The following is a 27,176-nucleotide window of genomic DNA, read 5'->3' as shown; positions in this document are numbered from 1 at the left end:
ATTAACAGAATGTAGTGCTGCTCTCTTCTCAAAGCCAGTGATGGCCAGCCTAGTTAACAGAATGTAGTGCTGCTCTCTTCTCAAAGCCAGTGATGGCCAGCCTAGTTAACAGAATGTAGTGCTGCTCTCTTCTCAAAGTCAGTGATGGCCAGCCTAGTTAACAGAATGTAGTGCTGCTCTCTTCTCAAAGCCAGTGATGGCCAGCCTAGTTAACAGAATGTAGTGCTGCTCTCTTCTCAAAGTCAGTGATGGCCAGCCTAGTTAACAGAATGTAGTGCTGCTCTCTTCTCAAAGCCAGTGATGGCCAGCCTAGTTAACCGAATGTAGTGCTGCTCTCTTCTCAAAGTCAGTGATGGCCAGCCTAGTTAACATAATGTAGTGCTGCTCTCTTCTCAAAGCCAGTGATGGCCAGCTTAGTTAACAGAATGTAGTGCTGCTCTCTTCTCAAAGCCAGTGATGGCCAGCCTAGTTAACAGAATGTAGTGCTGCTCTCTTCTCAAAGCCAGTGATGGCCAGCCTAGTTAACAGAATGTAGTGCTGCTCTCTTCTCAAAGCCAGTGATGGCCAGCCTAGTTAACAGAATGTAGTGCTGCTCTCTTCTCAAAGCCAGTGATGGCCAGCCTAGTTAACAGAATGCAGTGCTGCTCTCTTCTCAAAGCCAGTGATGGACAGCTTAGTTAACAGAATGTAGTGCTGCTCTCTTCTCAAAGCCAGTGATGCCTGCTAGTTAACAGAATGTAGTGCTGCTCTCTTCTCAAAGCCAGTGATGGCCAGCCTAGTTAACAGAATGTAGTGCTGCTCTCTTCTCAAAGCCAGTGATGGCCAGCTTAGTTAACAGAATGTAGTGCTGCTCTCTTCTCAAAGCCAGTGATGCCTGCTAGTTAACAGAATGTAGTGCTGCTCTCTTCTCAAAGCCAGTGATGGACAGCTTAGTTAACAGAATGTAGTGCTGCTCTCTTCTCAAAGCCAGTGATGGCCAGCCTAGTTAACAGAATGTAGTGCTGCTCTCTTCTCAAAGCCAGTGATGCCTGCTAGTTAACAGAATGTAGTGCTGCTCTCTTCTCAAAGCCAGTGATGGCCAGCCTAGTTAACAGAATGTAGTGCTGCTCTCTTCTCAAAGCCAGTGATGCCTAACAGAATGTAGTGCTGCTCTCTTCTCAAAGCCAGTGATGGCCAGCTTAGTTAACAGAATGTAGTGCTGCTCTCTTCTCAAAGCCAGTGATGGACAGCTTAGTTAACAGAATGTAGTGCTGCTCTCTTCTCAAAGTCAGTGATGGCCAGCCTAGTTAACAGAATGCAGTGCTGCTCTCTTCTCAAAGCCAGTGATGCCTGCTAGTTAACAGAATGTAGTGCTGCTCTCTTCTCAAAGCCAGTGATGGCCAGCCTAGTTAACAGAATGTAGTGCTGCTCTCTTCTCAAAGCCAGTGATGCCTAACAGAATGTAGTGCTGCTCTCTTCTCAAAGCCAGTGATGCCTAACAGAATGTAGTGCTGCTCTCTTCTCAAAGCCAGTGATGGCCAGCCTAGTTAACAGAATGTAGTGCTGCTCTCTTCTCAAAGTCAGTGATGGCCAGCCTAGTTAACAGAATGCAGTGCTGCTCTCTTCTCAAAGCCAGTGATGGCCAGCCTAGTTAACAGAATGTAGTGCTGCTCTCTTCTAAACTGCACTGATCCAGTTATAAATGTAAGGGCAGAATGAAAAGGACCAAATGAGAAATAATGACAGCATAGAGAGTTGAGAGCTGTCAGTGAATGTGACTGTGTTGAGTTTGTGGAAGTGAACTGGAGCGGTTTAGAATGCAGGAAAACCACTTCAGTTCACATGAGGAGAGAGTACACACGCACAAACACGCGCACGCATGCACACACAGACACACGCGCACACACACACACACACACACACACACACACACACACACACACACACACACACAGACAGACGCACACACACACACACACATACACATACACACACACACACACAGAGCGGAAAATGAAAGACCTTGAGACTTTACATTTTCCATTAAAGCAACACGTCAGCGTCTCTCTCTCCTCTCTCTCTGTGTCTCTCTCCCTCTCCTCTCTCACTCTCTGACTCTCTCTCTCTCCTCTCTCTCTGTGTCTCTCTCCCTCTCCTCTCTCACTCTCTGACTCTCTCTCTCCTCTCTCTCTGTGTCTCTCTCCCTCTCCTCTCTCACTCTCTGACTCTCTCTCTCCTCTCTCTCTGTGTCTCTCTCCCTCTCCTCTCTCCCTGTGTCTCTCTCCCTCTCCTCTCTCACTCTCTGACTCTCTCCTCTCTCTCTGTGTCTCTCTCCCTCTCCTCTCTCACTCTCTGACTCTCTCTCTCCTCTCTCACTCTCTGACTCTCTCTCTCCTCTCTCTCTGTGTCTCTCTCCCTCTCCTCTCTCACTCTCTGACTCTCTCTCTCCTCTCTCTCTGTGTCTCTCTCCCTCTCCTCTCTCACTGTGTCTCTCTCCCTCTCCTCTCTCACTCTCTGACTCTCTCTCTCCTCTCTCACTCTCTGACTCTCTCTCTCCTCTCTCTCTGTGTCTCTCTCCCTCTCCCCTCTCACTCTCTGACTCTCTCTCTCCTCTCTCTCTGTGTCTCTCTCCCTCTCCTCTCTCACTCTCTGACTCTCTCTCTCCTCTCTCTCTGTGTCTCTCTCCCTCTCCCCTCTCACTCTCTGACTCTCTCTCTCCTCTCCAACAGGGTGTGTCTTCTTTTCCCAAGCCGGAGAAAACGTCAAGGATTTGGGATTCGGGGAGGTGATTTTGATATCTTTATTAAAAAAAAAAGTCAAGGTGACTTTAAGGAATATTTCACCCCCAAAATAAATGAAAATTCAGTTCTGCTTCATTACACAGTGAGAGTAGAGACAGAGAGAGAGGGAGAGAGAGAGAGAGAGAGAGAGAGAGAGAGAGCAAGAGAGAGGGAGGGAGAGCAAGAGAGACACAGAGAGAGAGACGGAGAGGGGAACATAATTGAGTCTGTATGAAAGTTGCAGAGGCGTGCAGCGCCCGACAAGGAGAAGAGAACAGAGGGAGGGAGAGGGGGAGAAGGTCATCATGGAGACAAAAGACCAGGCCCATAATGACATGAAGGTAGGGTGACCATATTTTGATTTCCAAAAAGAGGACACTCGGCTCCGCCTCGAGATACTTTATTATAGCCTATAATACAAAAAAATACTCTTTTCAAGTCTTACTGGAAAAATAAATACAAAAATATGAAATAATGTTATAAATAATACCTCTGTATTAGAAAATATTTTAACAAAATATCTCTTACAATATTGTCAATGTAATAATGTAAATAATAAAACCGTAACAAACCAAAAATTAGGCTACTTCAATATTAATATAATACTATCAATATTACTTCAAGGCACTATAGTGCAATCCATGGACCTGTAGCTGTTGTGGTGTTTCACAGTATGAAACAACATCATCTAATCGTATGAAATGCAAATCGTCCGTTTTCCCGGGTCCGTTAATTTTGTAGACGAACTCTCCCCCCGCACAGCTTTCTTATGTTTGTCTGTGTCCATGTGAGCTTTCAGATCCCCCGCACCTTTATTTGAAAGGGACACTAGCTTTGCACACAGTGCACTCCGCCTCCCATTTGTCCCGACCAGGATGGTAAGTGGGGAATCTTAATTCACACTTACGCTTCGGCATTTTGTAGTAGGAGGCTCGGAGCCAGTGCTGCTGCTCCGATGTCAGCTCTCTGTGTTTGTGAGTGACACAAGAGCCGCCCACATGGGAGGCAGCCTCTCAGGGATTACGTCACACGCAACAGAGTACTATTTAAAGCGCCAGGCACCGTTATGCCTAATGGGCCTGTGAAAACCCGGACATTTTCAATAATTAATAAACCCCCCCCGGACACCCCGGACAGGACGTGAAAAGAGGACATGTCCGGGCAAAAGAGGACGTATGGTCACCCTAATGAAGGTCACCTGAGCAGGAGAGAGAGGACCACACAGACACAAGTCCCTCACATTCTCCATATTGAGAGCTGAGTTGTACACACAACTAACCCACAATCAGGGCCTCTAAATGCAGACCTGTACAGTAAGTGTTACCAACCTAAGCTAGTAGGTGGCTCAGTGGTTAGCACTGTTGCCTCACAACAAGTAGGTCCCAGGTCCTTTCTGTGTGAAGTTTGCATTGTTCTCCCTGTGTTTGTGTGGGTTTACTCCGGATGCTCCAGTTTCCTCCCACCATCAAAGACATGTATGTATGGCCACCAATCCACCAGGTCGAATGTTCAAATGCGCTTGTAACTAACAGTTGTGCACTTTTTGAGAAAGGCATGACATTTCTCACACAGTTAGTGAATACCATAAGGTTTATTTTCATATGTGGAGGGAAGTCAGATTTGGCATCAAATCCAAAATGGCCACCAATCCCCTTGATCTAATGTTCAGATGCACTTAATTTTGGAACCAAACAGTGTAGAAAAACATTCCAGGTCTCATTTCCAACTAAATTGGGGATGCCAATTGAACTCAGAATTGGAACTTTATTTTCAGAATTCTGCTTTATTCTCATTCGTAGCCCCGCTTTGTGACGCGTCTTGTGCGTTGGAGGCAATGCGCCACGGTACCTTGTGGTGGAACCTGTGGGTTCAAAGGTCAAGTACGCCGTTGTGCTCATCGTCCAGAACGAGTTGGGGAGAGGGCACCCTCACTCTCCATGGTTTTGGGTTAGGGCTTGGGGCTTGAAGCCATTGTGTTTGTTGATTTCAATCAATCAATCAAATCTTCAATCCAGACTCAGGGTCCATATAAAAAGATACATACAACAATAAGTAAAGACAGCCTACAAACAGCAGGAAAGAGAACAAGAGTGAAATAAATAAGAGCAGTAGTCATAAAAGTGTCCTGTACCAGTGTCCCCACAGAGGTGACTGATATCTGACATCACTACAGTGTCCTGTACCAGTGTCTCCACAGAGGTGACTGATACCTGACATCACTACAGTGTCCTGTACCAGTGTCTCCACAGAGGTGACTGATATCTGACATCACTACAGTGACCTGTACCAGTGTCTCCACAGAGGTGACTGATATCTGACATCACTACAGTGACCTGTACCAGTGTCTCCACAGAGGTGACTGATATCTGACATCACTACAGTGTCCTGTACCAGTGTCTCCACAGAGGTGACTGATATCTGACATCACTACAGTGTCCTGTACCAGTGTCCCCACAGAGGTGACTGATATCTGACATCACTACAGTGTCCTGTACCAGTGTCTCCACAGAGGTGACTGATACCTGACATCACTACAGTGTCCTGTACCAGTGTCTCCACAGAGGTGACTGATATCTGACATCACTACAGTGACCTGTACCAGTGTCTCCACAGAGGTGACTGATATCTGACATCACTACAGTGACCTGTACCAGTGTCTCCACAGAGGTGACTGATATCTGACATCACTACAGTGACCTGTACCAGTGTCTCCACAGAGGTGACTGATATCTGACATCACTACAGTGTCCTGTACCAGTGTCACAGAGGTGACTGATATCTGACATCACTACAGTGTCCTGTACCAGTGTCTCCACAGAGGTGACTGATATCTGACATCACTACAGTGTCCTGTACCAGTGTCTCCACAGAGGTGACTGATATCTGACATCACTACAGTGTCCTGTACCAGTGTCTCCACAGAGGTGACTGATATCTGACATCACTACAGTGACCTGTACCAGTGTCTCCACAGAGGTGACTGATATCTGACATCACTACAGTGTCCTGCAGTGTCTCCACAGAGGTGACTGATATCTGACATCACTACAGTGTCCTGTACCAGTTTCTCCACAGAGGTGACTGATATCTGACATCACTACAGTGTCCTGTACCAGTGTCTCCACAGAGGTGACTGATATCTGACATCACTACAGTGTCCTGTACCAGTGTCTCCACAGAGGTGACTGATATCTGACATCACTACAGTGTCCTGTACCAGTGTCTCCACAGAGGTGACTGATATCTGACATCACTACAGTGTCCTGTACCAGTGTCTCCACAGAGGTGACTGATATCTGACATCACTACAGTGACCTGTACCAGTGTCTCCACAGAGGTGACTGATATCTGACATCACTACAGTGACCTGTACCAGTGTCTCCACAGAGGTGACTGATATCTGACATCACTACAGTGTCCTGTACCAGTGTCCCCACAGAGGTGACTGATATCTGACATCACTACAGTGTCCTGTACCAGTGTCTCCACAGAGGTGACTGATATCTGACATCACTACAGTGACCTGTACCAGTGTCCCCACAGAGGTGACTGATATCTGACATCACTACAGTGTCCTGTACCAGTGTCTCCACAGAGGTGACTGATATCTGACATCACTACAGTGACCTGTACCAGTGTCTCCACAGAGGTGACTGATATCTGACATCACTACAGTGACCTGTACCAGTGTCTCCACAGAGGTGACTGATATCTGACATCACTACAGTGACCTGTACCAGTGTCTCCACAGAGGTGACTGATATCTGACATCACTACAGTGACCTGTACCAGTGTCTCCACAGAGGTGACTGATATCTGACATCACTACAGTGACCTGTACCAGTGTCTCCACAGAGGTGACTGATATCTGACATCACTACAGTGACCTGTACCAGTGTCCCCACAGAGGTGACTGATATCTGACATCACTACAGTGTCCTGCAGTGTCCCCACAGAGGTGACTGATATCTGACATCACTACAGTGACCTGTACCAGTGTCTCCACAGAGGTGACTGATACCTGACATCACTACAGTGACCTGTACCAGTGTCCCCACAGAGGTGACTGATACCTGACATCACTACAGTAGGGGATTAGCCAGCAGCCTGATGATGACATTCTGTGAGACATTAAGTCGGCAGATAAATGTATACATCAGATTCCTCAACAGTTCCTGCAAGGTGTTAACACCTGCCATGACAAACATCTGCAATGCTCCATCTAGGTCTCCTGAGCAATATTCTCATGGCATCATGATATGCCACCTGCAGTCTATGCATGCTCGCCCTCCTGTAATCTGACCACAAGTGGGCAGTATAGAGTGTTGTGCAGTAAGCTCGAAACAGAGACACCTTCACTCCATCCGAGCACATGCTAAGCTTTCACGACAGAGTATTTGCTTGTGCCTACATTTTGCGGCACTGTCAATAGATATCATCATCATCTGACAATTGTTTCCGAAATAAAATGGCCAAGATATTTAACCTTATCACAGACAGTAAGGTTATTATCAGACAATTTAAACACAGGGAATTTTAAACATTTGTCCTCTTTGGTTCTGCAAATTAAAACAACACTCTTACTGGCATTGTATTTGATGTCATGTTCCAACCCATACTTGGTACCCATACTGCTGGAGAGCAGCACTACTCGGACTCAAAACAACAAGGTCATCAGCATACATTAAATGGTTCACAAGGGTATCACCAACAAGGCACCCAGTGTTACACCCATTCACATTTTTTGACAAATTGTCAAGGTAAAGATAAAAAAGAACTGGAGATAAAGATTCCCCCTTGACGGACCCCTTTACTAACCCCAAAAGGGGCTGATACACTATTGCCCCATTTGACCTGCATATCTGATGGGCATACCAAAAGCCCAGGATCCTAACAATGTAGCTGGGCACACCTCTTTGACCTAACATGACAAACATTTTTTTTATGATTGACACAGTCAAAGGCTTTAGAAGCATCAATAAAACATTTTGGGAGTTTTGCCGCTTGTATTTGTTTACAATTTCCTTAAGGCATAAATACAGAGGTCAGTGCCATGATTTGCTTTAAAATCAAACTGATTGTGCGTGGAGCAGATTAACTCCTTAACTCTATCCAGCAGAATTCCTTCCAGGACTTTTGAGAGTATGCTGGCCAAGGCTATAGGCCTGTAGTTATCTAGGCTACTTACCGGTACTTTACCAGCCTTGTCCTTGATAACAGCCACTAGGAGCACAGATAGCATTGTGTCTGGTAGTGAACCATGGAACATAAAACCCGTAAAACATAAAGCAAGGAGATGATCTTGTCTGGGCTTGCCTGTATGACCCATGATTTAAAGGCTTCCCGAGCTTCTGCATGGGTCTCAGCTACATGCTCCTTCCACCCAGGTCTGACGTTAAATGTCTTATTATTAGTAGTAGTATTATTAGTATTAGTATTATTATGAGGCGCTTATGTTTACAATAGGGCTTACTGCCTGTATATAAAGCACCCACAATATCATGGCGGTAAGCACCTTGAAGGTGTCAGCGACCCGCCTATAAACCGAGAGAAGAAGAAAGCTGGCGTCAGCTAGCTGTTAGCTCTGTGCGCTACATTACTTATGTGGCAATAAAATGCCACCGAATGACCAGATTAGATGGTGAAATCAGACGGTGACACTGACTATCACGTTGTACAACAGCGGGATGGTGTACACAGCATTACTTATAGCCTCCTTCACTGCCTCCATCTTCTTTGAAAAGTTGAAAGAAATCTCGGAACGCCTCCTCTCGAGACCTCGACTCTGATTGGCTAAACGAACAGTGACTATCCGACCATCCGATACGTCCATCCAGAAAAAGTTAATCCCTCTTCAACTTTCTGTCCATCAAAACGTATGCAAACTTTCTGGATATGTACGCTTCTGAGTACTCCACGGACAGTCGGACAGCTGTCATTGAAAATTAATGGAAGTGAACAGAGAAATGCACACGGACAGACACCACGGATCAGTGTGGCCAAGGCCTAACACATTCAAATAAGGTAGAAGAAGGCAATACAGTCAATTAAAACAATAGACATACATACATACATACATATGTCCTTAACATCCTTAACTGTCTTACTGCTCTGTACGAAAATGTGAAATGCTGTCTCCGTGTAAATGGTAGTCTTACAGATTGGTTCCCAGTCGACATCGGCGTAAAACAGGGCTGCATTTTGTCGCCTGTTCTGTTTTCCATATATATAAATGACTTAAGCATAGCCATCAAGGCCCTGGGAAAAGGTGTTCCTATAGAAAATGAAAAGATCTCTATACTCTTATACGCGGACGATATTGCCCTGATCTCTGAGACAGAAGAGGAGCTACAGGAGATGCTGACACTGGTCCATAGTTGGTGCCAGGAGTGGAAATTAAATATAAATGCTGATAAAACCAAAGTAGTGCATTTCAAAAATCCAACAAAGCCCTTGTCCAGTTTTAGCTTCTCCTGCGGGCTTTCCCCACTAGAGGTCGTCAGAGAGTACAAATATCTGGGTCTTTACTTAACAGAGTTCCTAGACTATAGTGTAACTGCTAAGCATCTAGCCTTGCATGCTAACAGAGCACTAGGTGCAATTATAGCCAAAAGTAAAGTATTAGGTGGTTTCCCCTTTAAATGTTTCACTAAACTGTTTAAATCTCTGGTTCTGCCCATCCTGACCTATGCAGCTGCTGTCTGGGGTTACAAAAGTCACTCTTGTATTAATGCTGTCTTCAATAGGGCATGTCGTTTGTATTTGGGTGTCGGTAAATACACACCGAATGCTGCCATTCAAGGTGATTTGGGGTGGAAAACCATTTCAATCATGAGAGACCAGAGGGTAAGGTTAATCAGCAAGCTTTATTAAAGTATGGCATGGCGATAGGATTCATGGCCCGAAGCGGTATGGCATTAATCCTGATGGCGTGGCAGCATGGCAACTGATTCTTTGGCGTAGTGACTCCGTCGCAGGATGCCTCTCTTCTTGAGGCGGGAGGGCATCTGCTCGGAGAACCCCCCCCCGTAGGGGATTCTTCGGGAGTCAATACATTGGTGGTGGACTGGGGAGGTGGGTGGGGTGAAACGCGGCTTCCAGAGGAGGAATTGGATCAGCTTAATGCAGCGGCTAGAGGGCAGGGAACAAGGGCTGTGGTGCGCTCGGCGTGGCTATAAATACTGTCACGTCATAGCTTCGGTACTGACGACATTAACGCCGTCACCTAGGCAAGTGCGTCACTACTGCACTGACGGCATCAGCGCGTCACTCTGGGATTACTGCACTTGTTGACACGCTAGCATTACATGTGATGCTGAGGTCGCTATGTTTCTAGATTACATGTGGCGTGGGGCAGCGTGTCTGGTCTTCGTCTTGAAACTAGGTCGAGACCATCATTTCAATCATGATAGACCAGAGGGTAAGGTTAATCAGCAAGCTTTATTAAAGTATGGCATGGCGATAGGATTCATGGCCCGAAGCGGTATGGCATTAATCCTGATGGCGTGGCAGCATGGCAACTGATTCTTTGGCGTAGTGACTCCGTCGCAGGATGCCTCTCTTCTTGAGGCGGGAGGGCATCTGCTCGGAGAACCCCCCAAAAGAGAGAAACGTCGCCAGCCGGTTGGCTCGGCAGCACGGCGACTTACGGCATAATTCGGCGTTGGCGTAGTTCGGCATAATTCGGCGTTGGCATAGTTCGGCGTTGAACTCCCCCCCAAACTGACTGACTACAGGCTGCTCGGCACCTGGAACACTTGCGGGCTGCTCGGCACCCGGAACACTTCGAGTCGTCTGCTGAGGTCTTGCCGGATTAGTTATGTGACTACAGGCTGCTCGGCACCTGGAACACTTGCAGGCTGCTCGGCACCTAGAACACTTCGAGTCGTCTATTGAGGTCTGAATTAGTGAAGCTGCCTCGGTGTTGAGATTTGGGTTGAGCCCCCTCGGTTTTGAGATTTGGATTGAGCCCCCCCCCTGACTACAGGCTGCTCGGCACCTGGAACACTTGCAGGCTGCTCGGCACCCTAGAACACTTTGAGTAGTCCAGGGGTCTGGATTAGTGGGGAGACTACGGGCTGCTCGGCACCCGGAACACTTGCAGGCTGCTCGGCACCTAGAACACTTTGAGTAGTCTGCTGGGGTCTGAATTAGTGGTGTGACTACAGGCTGCTCGGCACCTAGAACACTTGCAGGCTGCTCGGCACCTAGAACACTTCGAGTAGTCTACCGTGGTTGGAATTAGTGATTTGTTGCGGGCTGTTCAACGCCGAGCACTTGCAGGCTGCTCGACACCTGGAACGCTTAATCTATTAGATCAACACTAATTAGTGGGGAGACTACGGGCTGCTCGGCACCCGGAACACTTGCAGGCTGCTCGGCACCTAGAACACTTTGAGTAGTCTGCTGGGGTCTGAATTAGTGGTGTGACTACAGGCTGCTCGGCACCTAGAACACTTGCAGGCTGCTCGGCACCTAGAACACTTCGAGTAGTCTACCGTGGTCGGAATTAGTGATTTGTTGCGGGCTGTTCAATGCCGAGCACTTGCAGGCTGCTCGACACCTGGAGCGCTTAATCAATTAGATCGACACTGATTCGGGGAGTCCACCACCAATGAATGTGAAGTCACGGCTATTGCGAGGAATGTAGGGATGGATGCCATGTGCTTACCGTGTGACGCCTAGGGGAGGAGAGATCTTTGGGCAGACAATATGGCGGCCTGCTCTGGTCGGATGTAGGCCGCGTAGGCTGACGAGGACCAGCGGCCCATCTGTTGCAGGGAGGCGGAGGACGCCCCTTGCGCGGCGGCTGATGTGGCCGCGCCGATCCTGAAGGAGTGGCCGGAATAGTGCTCCGCTGGGAGGTTGCACATCTGGAGGATCCGCTTGAGGTGGAGAGTGAACCAGGCTCTTGTCATGAGATGGAGGGGTGAGATGAGGAACAGGGGGGCGGACGGGCCGGTCTGGGGTCGAATCCCTAGGTAGCGGGCCATGGCGGCAAAGGTGCTAGCCATGTGTTTGTGAGCGGTAATGTGCTCGCTTTCCGTGCTGTTCTGGGACGGTTTGTTTACAGTTTTATGCGTCGACTAGCCAGTCGGAGAATGGAGTTATTATGGCACTAGCGGGTGCCTGCACGAAGTGAGCAAAATTTATGATGCACTTCTGGAAGCACTGCAATAGCTGCTTGTATGTGTTTTAGATCTATTAGTTGTGTGGTTTTATTTTATTTTAGTTCTTTCTTATTGTGCTGTCTGTGTTTGTGTACGTATTTTATATGGACCCGAGTCTGGAATGAAGTTTATGTATATGACTTTAGCGCCCCCCTTGCGCTATAGCTTCGGGGAGGCGCTGGAAGGGAACACTTGTTCCGCGCTCCGCCGGCTTACTCCGGGGCATTGCTACTGCTTGAACTCTGGAAATCTTGGCCAGCAGGATAGCACGTTCAGATATCGCAATTATAGGCATGCATGAACTAACGCCCCCTCCGCAAGCGGCATGATACCAGGAGCATTATTATTGTGAGTGATGCAAGGATGCGGTGACGCACGGTGATGACGGCCCGGCAATGCCTGGAGAAGCCTGGACACCAATAGTCGCTGAATGGATATTTTTAACTTGCAGCATTGTTACCGTGGAGTGAGAGTAGGCCTATATGTGGAGCCGTATACCGATGATGGGCATCGCCCGCCGCACGGTTAAATGTCCGATCATATATATATGTGTGTTATATGTATATATACTGTATGTATATTCAGTGAGCAGCACGGCTTCTGTTAATTTGACTGGGTGGCTGGAGCATCGACTCGGAGAAAGGTATATTCGGTGAGCAGCACGGCTTCTGTTAATTTGACTGGGTGGCTGGAGCATCGACTCGGAGAAGGGAGTTTTTTTTTTTTTTTTTTTTTTTTTTCTTTTTTTCTTTTTTTTTTTTGTTAAAACGGAATCTGGCTGTCATTAGACATTGATTAACTGAACGCTATTGCTAACTGATGCTTTGAACGTCCGTTTGCAGTGATTCTGGCTGGCTGTTGACTATTGTAAATTGTGCAATAAATGCAATGAATGCAATTTGAGCACGATGTGTGAATACATTTGATGTTAATTGTTTGGGCCTAATTATTTAACACGTTAGAGATGTGTGTAGTTCTCCATAGATTAGCCTCTTCGCCTGAGCTCCCCGTGAGGAGCGCCGCGAGGAGCGCCGCGGCCCTGGCCAAGGCATATGGCAGGCCATTAGGGTCGAAAATCCCCGTGAGGAGCGTAGCAGCTCCAGCCGGGGCATACGGCAGGCCATTAGGGCCGAAAATGAAGGCGGAGCTCCAGGCCCCGAACCACACCAAGCCCTCCCGGCTGGACCTGCTGCTGGACATGCCGCCCGCCGGCCCGGACGTCCAGGCGCAGCACTCCTGGAACAACGACGACTGCTCGCCCAACATCTTTGTTAAGGAAGACAACAAGCTGGTGTTCCACCGGCACCCCGTGGCGCAGAGCACGGACGCCATCCGCGGCCGGGCGGGCTACACGCGAGGACTGCACGCGTGGGAGGTCAGCTGGGCCAAGCACCAGAGGGGGTCCCACGCCGTGGTCGGAGTGGCCACGGGCGACGCGCCGCTGCATTCGGTGGGCTACACGGCCCTAGTGGGAAACAACACCGAATCCTGGGGCTGGGACCTGGGCCGGTGTAAACTCTACCACGACGGCAAGAACCACGCGGGCAGAACCTACCCCGCCTTCCTGGAACCCGACGACACCTTCATAATACCAGACTCGCTCTTAGTCGTCTTGGACATGGATGAGGGAACGTTGCGTTTCATAGTAAATGGCCATGATCTAGGGGTGGCGTTCAGAGAACTTAGGGGCAGGAAAGTGTACCCAGTAGTGAGCGCCGTGTGGGGACACTGCGAAATACGAATTCGGTACATAAACGGACTCGATGCGGAGCCCCTCCCTCTGAGGGACCTGTGCAAGCGTTCAGTGCGAGCGGCCCTAGGAAGGGAGCGCCTGAGCGAAATCCACGGACTGCCCCTGCCCCCCTCTCTCAAGAACTACCTGCTCTACCAATGACGGGGTCGATGACCACAGCTCAGTCGGGGGGAGAGCGCGCTCCGGGCCCGGAGCGGCCGCAGCCATGCAATTCTCATGTCCAAGTCTCATCCATCCGCGGCCCCGTTCTGTTCGGGCCGCCAAGCCACCCAGTCTCCAAGCGTCCGCTGTTCCGACCCTGCTAATCAAGCCATCATAAGCGCAGGTCCTGCTCCATCATCGTTCTCGGCACGACGCAGTTCCACGACGTGGCCGGGGAACTCGGCCCCACGATTAAATGCTATCCAGCCGGGACGGCTCGCAGCATCGCCAGCCCCGAGCGCAGGGAACGCCCGCGGAGCACGTCCCGGACAGCAGTCGAGCGCAACGGTAACGTAATCACCTCTTTAATACATAACAGTGCCATATAATTTTAGCAACCAAATCTTAATTTCAAATCACTTCGGCGTGCTTCAAAACAATCATCTAACCATTCCCTGCGGTCCGCACGTCGGGCGCGAAGGAAACGAGCTGGGCACAAGTAGCAATGCATTCATCATAGTGAACGAACGATCTCTTGACAATCTCCGTGAACTGGTCGTTATATCCTCGCCTACAGCTAAAGAAAGACGGCGGAGCTACACTAAATGTCTCTTCATCCAATAACGTGAAATTAAATAACCTGGCGCATTCGAGAGCAAAACGAAGAGGCTAATCTATGGAGAACTACACACATCTCTAACGTGTTAAATAATTAGGCCCAAACAATTAACATCAAATGTATTCACACATCGTGCTCAAATTGCATTCATTGCATTTATTGCACAATTTACAATAGTCAACAGCCAGCCAGAATCACTGCAAACGGACGTTCAAAGCATCAGTTAGCAATAGCGTTCAGTTAATCAATGTCTAATGACAGCCAGATTCCGTTTTAACAAAAAAAAAAAAAAAAAAAAAAAATCCCTTCTCCGAGTCGATGCTCCAGCCACCCAGTCAAATTAACAGAAGCCGTGCTGCTCACCGAATATACCTTTCTCCGAGTCGATGCTCCAGCCACCCAGTCAAATTAACAGAAGCCGTGCTGCTCACTGAATATACATACAGTATATATACATATAACACACATATATATATGATCGGACATTTAACCGTGCGGCGGGCGATGCCCATCATCGGTATACGGCTCCACATATAGGCCTACTCTCACTCAATTAGATCAGTGTCGATCTAATTGATTAAGCGCTCCAGGTGTCGAGCAGCCTGCAAGTGCTCGGCATTGAACAGCCCGCAACAAATCACTAATTCCGACCACGGTAGACTACTCGAAGTGTTCTAGGTGCCGAGCAGCCTGCAAGTGTTCTAGGTGCCGAGCAGCCTGTAGTCACACCACTAATTCAGACCCCAGCAGACTACTCAAAGTGTTCTAGGTGCCGAGCAGCCTGCAAGTGTTCCGGGTGCCGAGCAGCCCGTAGTCTCCCCACTAATTAGTGTTGATCTAATAGATTAAGCGTTCCAGGTGTCGAGCAGCCTGCAAGTGCTCGGCGTTGAACAGCCCGCAACAAATCACTAATTCCAACCACGGTAGACTACTCGAAGTGTTCTAGGTGCCGAGCAGCCTGCAAGTGTTCTAGGTGCCGAGCAGCCTGTAGTCACACCACTAATTCAGACCCCAGCAGACTACTCAAAGTGTTCTAGGTGCCGAGCAGCCTGCAAGTGTTCCGGGTGCCGAGCAGCCCGTAGTCTCCCCACTAATCCAGACCCCTGGACTACTCAAAGTGTTCTAGGGTGCCGAGCAGCCTGCAAGTGTTCCAGGTGCCGAGCAGCCTGTAGTCAGGGGGGGGGCTCAATCCAAATCTCAAAACCGAGGGGGCTCAACCCAAATCTCAACACCGAGGCAGCTTCACTAATTCAGACCTCAATAGACGACTCGAAGTGTTCTAGGTGCCGAGCAGCCTGCAAGTGTTCCAGGTGCCGAGCAGCCTGTAGTCACATAACTAATCCGGCAAGACCTCAGCAGACAACTCGAAGTGTTCCGGGTGCCGAGCAGCCCGCAAGTGTTCCAGGTGCCGAGCAGCCTGTAGTCAGTCAGTTTGGGGGGGAGTTCAACGCCGAACTATGCCAACGCCGAATTATGCCGAACTACGCCAACGCCGAATTATGCCGTAAGTCGCCGTGCTGCCGAGCCAACCGGCTGGCGACGTTTCTCTCTTTTGGGGGGTTCTCCGAGCAGATGCCCTCCCGCCTCAAGAAGAGAGGCATCCTGCGACGGAGTCACTACGCCAAAGAATCAGTTGCCATGCTGCCACGCCATCAGGATTAATGCCATACCGCTTCGGGCCATGAATCCTATCGCCATGCCATACTTTAATAAAGCTTGCTGATTAACCTTACCCTCTGGTCTCTCATGATTGAAATGATGGTCTCGACCTAGTTTCAAGACGAAGACCAGACACGCTGCCCCACGCCACATGTAATCTAGAAACATAGCGACCTCAGCATCACATGTAATGCTAGCGTGTCAACAAGTGCAGTAATCCCAGAGTGACGCGCTGATGCCGTCAGTGCAGTAGTGACGCACTTGCCTAGGTGACGGCGTTAATGTCGTCAGTACCGAAGCTACGCCCGCGTAGTGACTCCGTCGCAGGATGCCTCTCTTCTTGAGGCGGGAGGGCATCTGCTCGGAGAACCCCCCCCCGTAGGGGATTCTTCGGGAGTCAATACATTGGTGGTGGACTGGGGAGGTGGGTGGGGTGAAACGCGGCTTCCAGAGAAGGAATTGGATCAGCTTAGTGCAGCGGCTAGAGGGCAGGGAACAAGGGCTGTGGTGCGCTCGGCGTGGCTATAAGTACTGTCACGTCATAGCCTCGGTACTGACGACATTAACGCCGTCACCTAGGCAAGTGCGTCACTACTGCACTGACGGCATTAGCGCGTCACTCTGGGATTACTGCACTTGTTGTCATGCTAGCATTACACGTGATGCTGAGGTCGCTGTGTTTCTAGATTACATGTGGCGTGAGGCAGCGTGTCTGGTCTTCATCTTGAAACTAGGTCGAGACCATCATTTCAATCATGAGAGACCAGAGGGTAAGGTTAATCAGCAAGCTTTATTAAAGTATGGCATGGCGATAGGATTCATGGCCTGAAGCGGTATGACATTAATTCTGATGGCGTGGCAGCATGGCAACTGATTCTTTGGCGTAGTGACTCCGTGGCAGGATGCCTCTCTTCTTGAGGCGGGAGGGCATCTGCTCGGAGAACCCCCCAAAAGAGAGAAACGTCGCCGGCCGGTTGGCTCGGCAGCACGGCGACTTACGGCACAATTCGGCGTTGGCATAGTTCGGCATAATTCGGCGTTGGCATAGTTCGGCGTTGAACTCCCCCCCAAACTGACTGACTGCAGGCTGCTCGGCACCTGGAACACTTGCGGGCTGCTCGGCACCCAGAACACTTCGAGTCGTCTGCTGAGGTCTTGCCGGATTAGTTATGTGACTACAGGCTGCTCGGCACCTGGAACACTTGCAGGCTGCTCGGCACCTAGAACACTTCGAGTCGTCTATTGAGGTCTGAATTAGTGAAGCTGCCTCAGTGTTGAGATTTGGGTTGAGCCCCCTCGGTTTTGAGATTTGGATTGAGCCCCCCCCCTGACTACAGGCTGCTCGGCACCTGGAACACTTGCAGGCTGCTCGGCACCCTAGAACACTTTGAGTAGTCCAGGGGTCTGGATTAGTGGGGAGACTACGGGCTGCTCGGCACCCGGAACACTTGCAGGCTGCTCGGCACCTAGAACACTTTGAGTAGTCTGCTGGGGTCTGAATTAGTGGTGTGACTACAGGCTGCTCGGCACCTAGAACACTTGCAGGCTGCTCGGCACCTAGAACACTTCGAGTAGTCTACCGTGGTCGGAATTAGTGATTAGTTGCGGGCTGTTCAACGCCGAGCACTTGCAGGCTGCTCGACACCTGGAGCGCTTAATCAATTAGATCGACACTGATTCGGGGAGTCCACCACCAATGAATGTGAAGTCGCGGCTATTGCGAGGAATGTAGGGATGGATGCCATGTGCTTACCATGTGACGCCTAGGGGAGGAGAGATCTTTGGGCAGACAATATGGCGGCCTGCTCTGGTCGGATGTAGGCCGCGTAGGCTGACGAGGACCAGCGGCCCATCTGTTGCAGGGAGGCGGAGGACGCCCCTTGCGCGGCGGCTGATGTGGCCGCGCCGATCCTGAAGGAGTGGCCGGAATAGTGCTCCGCTGGGAGGTTGCACATCTGGAGGATCCGCTTGAGGTGGAGAGTGAACCAGGCTCTTGTCATGAGCTGGAGGGGTGAGATGAGGAACAGGGGGGCGGACGGGCCGGTCTGGGGTCGAATCTCTAGGTAGCGGGCCATGGCGGCAAAGGGGCAGAAGGGGGAATCGTTGCGAGCGACGATAATGGAGCAGGCTCTACCCGCCTTGGTGTGCTTAAGGAAGAGACTATAATGATCGGGGTGGAAGCTTAGGTCGGACCGGGTCACGTCCCGGGAGGGGTCGAATGACGCCGGGCATGTGAACTCGCCGACGCGGAGGAACCCGTAGAAGGCTAACAAGAACACGCATTCTAGAAGTGAATCTTGCAGGGGAGAGAAACAGCCGTCTCTCGTGCGCCCTAGAAGCTGCCGTAGCACGGGGAGAGTTATGGGACGCCTAGAGTCGGGGGCGGTCGGGAAGGCTTTGGCGATGCCCTTTAGCAGAGCTTTTATAACGGGGACGGAAAATAGACTGGGAAATTCGGGGTCGTAGCGCCTGGCGTGGAATTGGATCCCCGCCACCAAGCTACGGACGTAGGGGGGACGGAGATGGCGGACGGATACGCAGAACGTTATGAAGGCGCATACATTGGGGATCAGGATTGGGAGAACGGGGAGATTGACCGAGGCACAGAAAAAGGAGAACGACCGCCAGGCGCCGTCGTAGGCTCTGGCTGTGGAGCTGGCCAGCCCCCCCCTGATGTAGGACTGAGTGACGTGGAGTAGCTGGGTGAGGCGGGGATCGTGAGGGGGTGCTGGGGGCCTAGGGCGTGGGTCCGGACTCATGAGAGGGTGAGAGCCGAGAACGGGGGAAGCGGCATTGGAGACGCGTCGGCTGCCGGATGGAGGTTGCGGAATGCCTGAAAATTAAAACGAGAAAGGTGGTCAGCAAGGATGTTAGAGTGCCCGGGGAGGTGATGAGCAACGATGATGAAATTATGGGTGACCGCGAGCCAAGTCAGCCGCCGGACGAAAGGCATGATGTCGGGGGAGGAGGAGCGCCCTTTGTTGACTATGGCCACTGCCGCCGCATTATCGCATTTGACGGCTATGCGTTTCCTCGCCCAGGAGCGTCCCCACAGGTGGCAAGCGACCACTATGGGAAAAATCTCGAACAGAGCGGAGGACTGATCCAAGCCGGCGAACTGCTTTGGCCATGCCCCGGCAAACCATTGCCTTTGGAAGAACCCCCCAAAACCTCGGGACGGGGCCGCGTCCGTGAAAAATTTTAGATCGTCGGCTGACGAGATGACGTCGTCGTAGAAAAAGGAAATCCCGTTCCAGTCGTTTAATAGGTGGGACCAGAACTTGAGGTCGGACCGGCAGCCTTCATCGAGAGTAACCGGGTCATGGAGCTCGGGGACTGAGGATGCCAGGTCGAGTAGCCTCGAAATGAACGAGCGGCCCTGGGGAATTATGCGCATGGCAAAATTTAGATGGCCGAGAAGGGATAGGAGCTCTCGTTTTGAGATCCAGGCCGCTGCCGTGTGAGAGTGGGCTATCTCGCGGATCCGCGTTAGCTTCTCAGAGGGGAGAGAGGCCTGCATGAGTTCGGAGTCGAGGTTAATGCCCAGGAACTCGAGTGCTGCCGCGGGACCGGAAGTTTTCTCCTCTGCTAGAGGCACGCCCAGCCTTCGAAATAGTTCCTTCAGCTTGCTTAGGGAGACCGAGGGCGCTGACGGGGGGTCGACTAGCAGGAAGTCGTCTAGGAGGTGGAGCACGGCGGGGACACGCACGTTGTTCAGCAGTATCCAGCATAGCGCTTCTGACAGTGAGTTGAAGATGGCAGGGCTGCTCCTGCAACCGAATGTGAGCCTAACCGCGAAGTAAAACCTGGACTCCCATTTAACCCCGAACAGCGCCCATTGCGAGGGGTGGATGGGCATGACCTTGAAGGCATCTGAGATGTCTGCTTTGGAGAGCCAGGCGCCTCGCCCCGCGAGCTTGATGAGGTGGATGGCGTTGTCTATATTGGCGTAATATAGCGAGAAGGGCTCGGGGGGGATGAGGCTATTTATGCTAGGGAAGGGACCGTGGCGGGGCGAGGAAAGGTCGAAAGTCAACCGTTTCTTCCCGGAATACTTGCGCGTGGCGATGCCAATTGGGCTTGTCCGGAACACCGGGAAGGGGGGGGACTTAAAAGGGCCGATTACGAACCCTTTGGAAACCTCCTTGTTGAGCAGTTGGGAGACTATCTCGGGCTCCTTCAGGGCTGATTGCGAATTTCTAGAGACGAGGGAGGTTGTAGGGGTTGTGGTTACGCCGACCTTGAAACCCTGAGAGAGGCCGGTCAGTAAGTAATCGACGAATACGCGATTGGGATGCTGGGAGAGTTCCTGGGCTAGGGCCGGGACGTCGATGGGCGTGGACGGGTGGCATTTTAGGGCCGTTGAAAGCCCGTTTTGTCCCTCTTGGTGTTGGGGCCCTGCCTCTGGGGGCGGAACTTTCGGGGGCAGATGGAGCGGGGGTGGGCGTCCCTGCAGTCGGAGCACACGTGTAGGTACGAACAATTACCGCTGGTACATGATCTGTCGTTAAAATTATTGCATGTTAACGGGTAGTATGGGACACCCACCTGGTGGCTCGAGATGGACCCATTGGGGGCCTGCGCCGTGCGGGTCGAGCGGGGTGCGCCGTCGCGGCTGGCGGGAGGCTGTAAGGCCGCCTTTGGGCAGAGAGGCGCTGTGTGCCCTGCTTCGCCGCAGGAGAAGCACGTGATCACCTGCCCTGCCCCTCCCAGCATCGTCATTATGTCACCGTCCAGGATGGACCAGTCTACCCGGGAGTTGGCTTCGGAAATGCTCAGGGCGGCCTTGTGGGAGAACGCTTTGTGGTATTGGTAGAAGACGCCCCTCCCGAACCTCAAGGCGAGATCCGTTATTAGTGCCAGATATCTGTCCAGCTCGGCTCGGCGTTCGGGGTACACTGTACAAATTACATCGCGGAAAACTCCGAACGCGCTCGTGAACTCCGTTATGGTGAGGTCCCTGTGTAGGCGGGGGTCGGACGAACCTAGAACGCTGGTGTCCGCGCTCGTGATTTTCTTACTGCATTCCGGTGAGGGCAGGAGAATGCTGACTAGATTGATGTCCTGGCCCTGCAGGATTTTAGACTTTAGCTTGGGAGAGATGCCGGCCGACTGGGGAATGTAACGCTTACCGAAAGTGAACTCGGGCAGCGCTGAAGCCAGGGAGAACATCTGGGCGGGAGGAGCAGGTGGCGCGCTGGGCTGGGCTGAGGCCGCCGGCGGTTGGAAGGGCCACATCTGAGCAGGTGGCGCGCTGGGCTGGGCTGAGGCCGCCGCCGGTTGGAAGGGCCACGTCTGGGCGGGAGGAGCGGGTGGCGCGCTGGGCTGTGCTGAGGCCGCCGCCGGTTGGTAGGGCCAAAATGGGTACGGTGTGGCGGGTAGGGCAGGCAGCATGCTGGGCTGCGCTGCGCCCGCCGCTGGTTGCCTGGGAAGGAATGGGTGAGTGGGAGCGGCGAGGAGCATGCTGGGTTCCGCTACTGCTGCTGCAGGTGGATAAGGCATGGGGGTTGGGTAAGGCATGGGGGTTGGGTCTGCGGGCACTGCTGGTTGTATGGGCACCGCCTGCTGGACTGGTGGCTGCGCTGGGCGCATGGCCTCCAGGCAAGCCTGGAACCCGCTAAGGGTCTCTGCTATGGAGTGCATGGCTGCGGCCAGCCCCCCCCCCTGCCGCCTGGGCGGGGCCGGGGGGCCTGCCGCGGCGGGTGGGAAGCCTGAGGGGATTTGCGGAGCTGTTGGCCTGCCATGTGCCTCAGGCGGGGCGGCTGAGCTACTCGCGGGAATTTGAGCGGCGTTATTGATTTTCGCGACGATTTTTGGCCCTAATGGCCTGCCATATGCTTTGGCTGGGGCTGCTGCGCTCCTCACGGGGAGAGAGTGTGCCTCAGGTGAGCTCAGGAGCCCGCAAGTGCTCGGCGTTGAACAGCCCGCAACAAATCACTAATTCCGACCACGGTAGACTACTCGAAGTGTTCTAGGTGCCGAGCAGCCTGCAAGTGTTCTAGGTGCCGAGCAGCCTGTAGTCACACCACTAATTCAGACCCCAGCAGACTACTCAAAGTGTTCTAGGTGCCGAGCAGCCTGCAAGTGTTCCGGGTGCCGAGCAGCCCGTAGTCTCCCCACTAATCAGTGTCGATCTAATTGATTAAGCGCTCCAGGCGTCGAGCAGCCTGCAAGTGCTCGGCGTTGAACAGCCCGCAACAAATCACAAATTCCGTTCTCGGCTCTCACCCTCTCATGAGTCCGGACCCACGCCCTAGGCCCCCAGCACCCCCTCACGATCCCCGCCTCACCCAGCTACTCCACGTCACTCAGTCCTACATCAGGGGGGGGGCTGGCCAGCTCCACAGCCAGAGCCTACGACGGCGCCTGGCGGTCGTTCTCCTTTTTCCGTGCCTCGGTCAATCTCCCCGTTCTCCCAATCCTGATCCCCCGGGGGGGGGGCTCAATCCAAATCTCAACACTGAGGCAGCGTCACTAATTCGTCGATCTAATAGATTAAGCGTTCCAGGTGTCGAGCAGCCTGCAAGTGCTCGGCGTTGAACAGCCCGCAACAAATCACTAATTCCAACCACGGTAGACTACTCGAAGTGTTCTAGGTGCCGAGCAGCCTGCAAGTGTTCTAGGTGCCGAGCAGCCTGTAGTCACACCACTAATTCAGACCCCAGCAGACTACTCAAAGTGTTCTAGGTGCCGAGCAGCCTGCAAGTGTTCCGGGTGCCGAGCAGCCCGTAGTCTCCCCACTAATCCAGACCCCTGGACTACTCAAAGTGTTCTAGGGTGCCGAGCAGCCTGCAAGTGTTCCAGGTGCCGAGCAGCCTGTAGTCAGGGGGGGGGCTCAATCCAAATCTCAAAACCGAGGGGGCTCAACCCAAATCTCAACACCGAGGCAGCTTCACTAATTCAGACCTCAATAGACGACTCGAAGTGTTCTAGGTGCCGAGCAGCCTGCAAGTGTTCCAGGTGCCGAGCAGCCTGTAGTCACATAACTAATCCGGCAAGACCTCAGCAGACGACTCAAAGTGTTCTGGGTGCCGAGCAGCCCGCAAGTGTTCCAGGTGCCGAGCAGCCTGTAGTCAGTCAGTTTGGGGGGGAGTTCAACGCCGAACTATGCCAACGCCGAATTATGCCGAACTACGCCAACGCCGAATTATGCCGTAAGTCGCCGTGCTGCCGAACCAACCGGCCGGCGACGTTTCTCTCTTTTGGGGGGTTCTCCGAGCAGATGCCCTCCCGCCTCAAGAAGAGAGGCATCCTGCCACGGAGTCACTACGCCAAAGAATCAGTTGCCATGCTGCCACGCCATCAGGATTAATGCCATACCGCTTCAGGCCATGAATCCTATCGCCATGCCATACTTTAATAAAGCTTGCCGATTAACCTTACCCTCTGGTCTCTCATGATTGAAATGATGGTCTCGACCTAGTTTCAAGATGAAGACCAGACACGCTGCCTCACGCCACACGTAATCTAGAAACATAGCGACCTCAGCATCACATGTAATGCTAGCGCGTCGACAAGTGCAGTAATCCCAGAGTGACGCGCTAATGCCGTCAGTGCAGTAGTGACGCACTTGCCTAGGTGACGGCGTTAATGTCGTCAGTACCGAAGCTATGACGTGACAGTATTTATAGCCACGCCGAGCGCACCACAGCCCTTGTTCCCTGCCCTCTAGCCGCTGCATTAAGCTGATCCAATTCCTCCTCTGGAAGCCGCGTTTCACCCCACCCACCTCCCCAGTCCACCACCAATGTATTGACTCCCGAAGAATCCCCATCCTGCCACGGAGTCACTACGCTCCGAGGGGTTCTCCGAGCAGATGCCCTCCCGCCTCAAGAAGAGAGGCATCCTGCCACGGAGTCACTACGCGGCGTAGTGACTCCGTGGCAGGATGCCTCTCTTCTTGAGGCGGGAGGGCATCTGCTCGGAGAACCCCCCGCCGTAGGGGATTCTTCGGGAGTCAATACATTGGTGGTGGACTGGGGAGGTGGGTGGGGTGAAACGCGGCTTCCAGAGAAGGAATTGGATCAGCTTAGTGCAGCGGCTAGAGGGCAGGGAACAAGGGCTGTGGTGCGCTCGGCGTGGCTATAAGTACTGTCACGTCATAGCCTCGGTACTGACGACATTAACGCCGTCACCTAGGCAAGTGCGTCACTACTGCACTGACGGCATTAGCGCGTCACTCTGGGATTACTGCACTTGTTGTCATGCTAGCATTACACGTGATGCTGAGGTCGCTGTGTTTCTAGATTACATGTGGCGTGAGGCAGCGTGTCTGGTCTTCATCTTGAAACTAGGTCGAGACCATCATTTCAATCATGAGAGACCAGAGGGTAAGGTTAATCAGCAAGCTTTATTAAAGTATGGCATGGCGATAGGATTCATGGCCTGAAGCGGTATGACATTAATTCTGATGGCGTGGCGGCATGGCAACTGATTCTTTGGCGTAGTGACTCCGTGGCAGGATGCCTCTCTTCTTGAGGCGGGAGGGCATGTGCTCGGAGAACCCCCCAAAAGAGAGAAACGTCGCCGGCCGGTTGGCTCGGCGACTTACGGCACACTTCGGCGTTGGTATAGTTCGGCATAATTCGGCGTTGGCATAGTTCGGCGTTGAACTCCCCCCCAAACTGACTGACTACAGGCTGCTCGGCACCTGGAACACTTGCGGGCTGCTCGGCACCCAGAACACTTCGAGTCGTCTGCTGAGGTCTTGCCGGATTAGTTATGTGACTACAGGCTGCTCGGCACCTGGAACACTTGCAGGCTGCTCGGCACCTAGAACACTTCGAGTCGTCTATTGAGGTCTGAATTAGTGAAGCTGCCTCAGTGTTGAGATTTGGGTTGAGCCCCCTCGGTTTTGAGATTTGGATTGAGCCCCCCCCCTGACTACAGGCTGCTCGGCACCTGGAACACTTGCAGGCTGCTCGGCACCCTAGAACACTTTGAGTAGTCCAGGGGTCTGGATTAGTGGGGAGACTACGGGCTGCTCGGCACCCGGAACACTTGCAGGCTGCTCGGCACCTAGAACACTTTGAGTAGTCTGCTGGGGTCTGAATTAGTGGTGTGACTACAGGCTGCTCGGCACCTAGAACACTTGCAGGCTGCTCGGCACCTAGAACACTTCGAGTAGTCTACCGTGGTCGGAATTAGTGATTTGTTGCGGGCTGTTCAACGCCGAGCACTTGCAGGCTGCTCGACACCTGGAGCGCTTAATCAATTAGATCGACACTGATTCGGGGAGTCCACCACCAATGAATGTGAAGTCACGGCTATTGCGAGGAATGTAGGGATGGATGCCATGTGCTTACCATGTGACGCCTAGGGGAGGAGAGATCTTTGGGCAGACAATATGGCGGCCTGCTCTGGTCGGATGTAGGCCGCGTAGGCTGACGAGGACCAGCGGCCCATCTGTTGCAGGGAGGCGGAGGACGCCCCTTGCGCGGCGGCTGATGTGGCCGCGCCGATCCTGAAGGAGTGGCCGGAATAGTGCTCCGCTGGGAGGTTGCACATCTGGAGGATCCGCTTGAGGTGGAGAGTGAACCAGGCTCTTGTCACGAGCTGGAGGGGTGAGATGAGGAACAGGGGGGCGGACGGGCCGGTCTGGGGTCGAATTTCTAGGTAGCGGGCCATGGCGGCAAAGGGGCAGAAGGGGGAATCGTTGCGAGCGACGATAATGGAGCAGGCTCTACCCGCCTTGGTGTGCTTAAGGAAGAGACTATAATGATCGGGGTGGAAGCTTAGGTCGGACCGGGTCACGTCCCGGGAGGGGTCGAATGACGCCGGGCATGTGAACTCGCCGACGCGGAGGAACCCGTAGAAGGCTAACAAGAACACGCATTCTAGAAGTGAATCTTGCAGGGGAGAGAAACAGCCGTCTCTCGTGCGCCCTAGAAGCTGCCGTAGCACGGGGAGAGTTATGGGACGCCTAGAGTCGGGGGCGGTCGGGAAGGCTTTGGCGATGCCCTTTAGCAGAGCTTTTATAACGGGGACGGAAAATAGACTGGGAAATTCGGGGTCGTAGCGCCTGGCGTGGAATTGGATCCCCGCCACCAAGCTACGGACGTAGGGGGGACGGAGATGGCGGACGGATACGCAGAACGTTATGAAGGCGCATACATTGGGGATCAGGATTGGGAGAACGGGGAGATTGACCGAGGCACAGAAAAAGGAGAACGACCGCCAGGCGCCGTCGTAGGCTCTGGCTGTGGAGCTGGCCAGCCCCCCCCTGATGTAGGACTGAGTGACGTGGAGTAGCTGGGTGAGGCGGGGATCATGAGGGGGTGCTGGGGGCCTAGGGCGTGGGTCCGGACTCATGAGAGGGTGAGAGCCGAGAACGGGGGAAGCGGCATTGGAGACGCGTCGGCTGCCGGATGGAGGTTGCGGAATGCCTGAAAATTAAAACGAGAAAGGTGGTCAGCAAGGATGTTAGAGTGCCCGGGGAGGTGATGAGCAACGATGATGAAATTATGGGTGACCGCGAGCCAAGTCAGCCGCCGGACGAAAGGCATGATGTCGGGGGAGGAGGAGCGCCCTTTGTTGACTATGGCCACTGCCGCCGCGTTATCGCATTTGACGGCTATGCGTTTCCTCGCCCAGGAGCGTCCCCACAGGTGGCAAGCGACCACTATGGGAAAAATCTCGAACAGAGCGGAGGACTGATCCAAGCCGGCGAACTGCTTTGGCCATGCCCCGGCGAACCATTGCCTTTGGAAGAACCCCCCAAAACCTCGGGACGGGGCCGCGTCCGTGAAAAATTTTAGATCGTCGGCTGACGAGATGACGTCGTCGTAGAAAAAGGAAATCCCGTTCCAGTCGTTTAATAGGTGGGACCAGAACTTGAGGTCGGACCGGCAGCCTTCATCGAGAGTAACCGGGTCATGGAGCTCGGGGACTGAGGATGCCAGGTCGAGTAGCCTCGAAATGAACGAGCGGCCCTGGGGAATTATGCGCATGGCAAAATTTAGATGGCCGAGAAGGGATAGGAGCTCTCGTTTTGAGATCCAGGCCGCTGCCGTGTGAGAGTGGGCTATCTCGCGGATCCGCGTTAGCTTCTCAGAGGGGAGAGAGGCCTGCATGAG

The 27,176-nt window shown here is 52.6% G+C and overlaps 1 pseudogene across 1 annotated transcript; it reads left to right on the top strand.

Annotated features, from left to right (window-relative positions):
- The first annotated feature begins 13,064 nt into the window (after window positions 1-13,064).
- LOC310788617 (SPRY domain-containing SOCS box protein 1 pseudogene) lies at window positions 13,065-13,823 on the top strand (annotated as a pseudogene). Its single transcript has one exon. The product of its transcript is annotated as an SPRY domain-containing SOCS box protein 1 pseudogene (transcript).
- The last annotated feature ends 13,353 nt before the right edge of the window (window positions 13,824-27,176 follow it).

Source organism: Poromitra crassiceps (assembly GCF_964638095.1).
Source record: "Poromitra crassiceps genome assembly, chromosome: 13".
Taxonomy (NCBI): Eukaryota; Metazoa; Chordata; class Actinopteri; order Beryciformes; family Melamphaidae; genus Poromitra; species Poromitra crassiceps.
Note: the sequence above shows the minus strand (reverse complement) of the source record. Positions and strands in the feature narration are given on the sequence as shown.